Here is a 3,504-nt window from a genome sequence, read left to right as displayed (position 1 = left end):
GGCAAGTGAACAGACCTCCACCTACATATGTAACTGTAGGATATTTAAAAGGGCGTTATATTATGTGATGGCGAGGCCAAGTTATAAAATCAGGCCCACGTGGAGAAAACCCATCAGGAGCATTTACGGGCAGCGCCTTCCATAGACGGCTCCAGTGACCGGGAGACCCAGTGTCTGTGCACGAAGCCACCTGAGAAGGGAAAAGTGGGGTGGAAACATTGCTTCTCTAGGCATGAGAGCAGTGAAGACTCAGCCTCCGAGCCGTTCACTGACAAACTGAATTCCAGGCATAGACATAGGCAGATCACCCACTTTTAGAGAAGAGCTCCTGAGAGCTTTTCCGTTACTGTGGCTGGAATCTGCCCCCTGGAATCTGCTCCATGACTGGGATGGGAATCACAGGAAAAGCAGCCTTCGGGGCTCTGGCCATCCGGCGGCATGGACACCGCAGAGTGTAGACAGCATCGATGTGCCTTTCTCGTGGGACCTGCGGCTGTGCTGATAGCCAGATCTGAAAAAGTTCTGCTCAGGCTGTCAGATGCCTGTGTCTAAAAGGTGGCTTTTACATTATTTAATCAGTGTAGATTCTCCTGCCGCCAGAGCCTTCAGGATTTCTCGTCTGCCATGTAGGGGGATAGCCAGAATCCACCTATTTTTTCTATCAAAGGCATCTTATTTTTGTACTCAACAGTTCTATTTGTTTACGTTTTTCTTAATCTAGTCATATACTTTAATACAGTCTTGCTTTTTTTCCCCCAATAATTTTAGTTCCTCTTCATGTTCTTTTTTGTTATAAATGCCTTTTCTAATATATTCTGATAATTCAGCTATCTGAACTACAGGGCTGCCCTTGTTTCTGCTGATCTTGATTTCTTTATTTTATCCTGGTGGCTGGCTCCCTGCAGTCAGAAGCCTGAGTGGCCTGGAGAAAATCCATCGTGCTGGGGAGAATATGAATTGACTTCCACCGTGCCAGCCTAGAGGCGTCCTTGACCCAGAATCAACCTCACGTCTCCACTTGAGTTTTTCTGAACCCAAAACATCAGTAAACATTTGAACTTGAAACCCACAAGACAGCTTTTAGGGGCCTTTTGTTTGTTTATAAGTTGTTGAGAAAAAACATTCTTACACACAGAACCCAGAGATGTTTCTTTTCTGTCCGGGCAGAGCAGGCCCACCTGCCCTTCCCTGTGGAGGCTAATTGTGACCGTGGCTGTGCTTGGGCCTCACTTGAATTCCACACTTACAGCATCTCAGTGTCTTTTCCTGTGTGCTCTTTCTGGAGATTGAAAGCCAGAGCTCTAAGACACCAAGGGCAGCTGATGCCCGGAGCCCTGAGTGTTCTGTCTTTGCCTCCTGTTAGATTCTTGCCCATGGGAACTTCCCTGTTCAGTCCAAGTTGAGGTTGTATTTGATGGACTTTAAAAAACCTTTTACCGCACACTTTTAGGTGTTTCATAATAGGAACACTTCCAGAGTGTTTTTTCTTTTCAGCTGCATTCTTGTTGAACACCATTGATTTTATTTTCAAATGAACACCTTAGATTATTGCCCAGAATTCTTTGATAGATAAAAAGGACACACGAAAAGTTAAGGGGGCTGCTCCAGGTTTTGCATAGATTAGTTTTCAACTCCAAACTCCTTCTCAAGGCTCTCGGCTTCTGCTGCTAGTTTCCTTTCCACAGCCTCATGGGATGTGCTCAACAGTCCCAGGTGGGCACGGAACAGGCGGCCCTCGGCAGCTCTAGGGGGGCCCAAAGGTAAGGGGTGCACCTTGACCGTAGCTTTTTGCATCAAAATGACAGGATCGAATTCACACATAACAATATTAGCCTTAAATGTAAATGGGCTAAATGCCCCCATCAAAAGACCCAGGCTGTCAAATTGGATAAAGAGTCAAGACCCATCGGTGTGCTGTATTCAGGAGACCCATCTCACATGCAGACACACACAGGCTCAAAGTAAAAGGATGAAGATTTACCAAGCAAATGGAGAGCAAGAAAAAAAAAAAAAAAAAGCGGGGTTGTAATCCTAGTCTCTACTAAAACAGACTGTAAACCCAATTTTTTTAAGTAATTATCATAGCCCTTGACAAATACAGGATCTGTTGGCCAAGGAATTTCATTTCTAAAACTCACACCTTCATTTCATTCCTTCATTTCTAAAACTCACACTCAAAGTCAACCAGAATAACCTTGAAGGCACTAGGTTGTGTACTGGAATACCAAAATGGAGAAATCAACTTGGCAGAAACAGAGAGACACATTTGTGGCCAGGGGTGCCAGAATAAAGCAAGCTAGCTCTGACTTCCAGGTTCCTTGAGGCCAAAAAAGGGTATCAAGAAGTTTCTCTTATAACTCCGTGATCAAAATTGTCCTTGAAAATCAAGGCAACAGCACGAAGACTTCAGCCTAGTTCCCTTTCAACACCAGTAATTGCCCATTGTGCTATTTTCAAACAGGTGACAAAATATCTGGATACTCAAAATGTTCACAACCCCCAAACTGATTGTCCTGCTACTTTTTTTCCAGATAATATACAGCTGACATAAATTTCATATTGGAAATTTCATTTAACAGCATTTCCATGTATTTTACTAATTTGTGTTGACTTAGAAGAACACGTAACATCTGTAATCCTTGGTGACCTTGGTATACCACTTTCATCGCTAAGTTAAATTATTTGTAATAATTTTTAAAACATTTCAGAAGCAATGCTCTAAGATACAGTTTAATCTTGGTTGCATTTTACTCTTCTTTTGTTTTTTTATTTTTTGCGTGTTTTTTTTTTGAGACAGAGTCTCACCCTATTGCCCAAGCTGGAATGCAGTGGCGTGATCTCAGCTCACTGCAACCCCTGCCTCCTGGGTTTAAGCAATTTTCCTGCCTCGGCCTCCCAAGTAGCTGGGATTACAGGTAGGCATCACCACGCCCAGCTAATTTTTAGTAGAGATGAGGTTTCACCATGTTGGCCAGGCTGGTCTCGAACTCCTGACCTTAAATGATCCACCCGCTTTGGCCTCCCAAAGTGCTGGGATTACAGACGTGAACCACTGCACTTGGCTGCATTTTACTTTTGATTTTGCTGCAAAAAGTGGTGAAACCTCCAGATTTTTAATCTAAGCAGTTGGCCTATAAATGCGGAGCTGCACCCTTCAACTGCCTGAAAAGATGGTGTTTTATTTTTTTTTCCTTTTCATCAGTTCAGCTGTTCTAATTTCTGCGTTTACTATTAACATTTCTGTTTTAAAAGCCAGATCTGGAGGATTTTCATGACTAATTTAGATCTGTCAGCGGAGCCTACATGGAATAGTTGTGCAGTCCTTGCCGAGCTGCTCCTGGCAGCTGCCTTTGGAACAATGTACAAACGGAAAGTGCTTGAAACGATAGCCTGAAGCAATTACATGCCAATAACCACTCAGAGACTACCACACCTGCCTTCCATCCATCCTTATTAACAAGCCTAATTCAAAATCACAATTGATAGGAAGCAAACTAACCATTA

The sequence above is a fragment of the Cebus imitator genome, unplaced genomic scaffold (genome assembly GCF_001604975.1).
Source record: "Cebus imitator isolate Cc_AM_T3 unplaced genomic scaffold, Cebus_imitator-1.0 Scaffold583, whole genome shotgun sequence".
Lineage (NCBI taxonomy): Eukaryota > Metazoa > Chordata > Mammalia > Primates > Cebidae > Cebus > Cebus imitator.
This window is presented reverse-complemented; position numbering follows the sequence as displayed.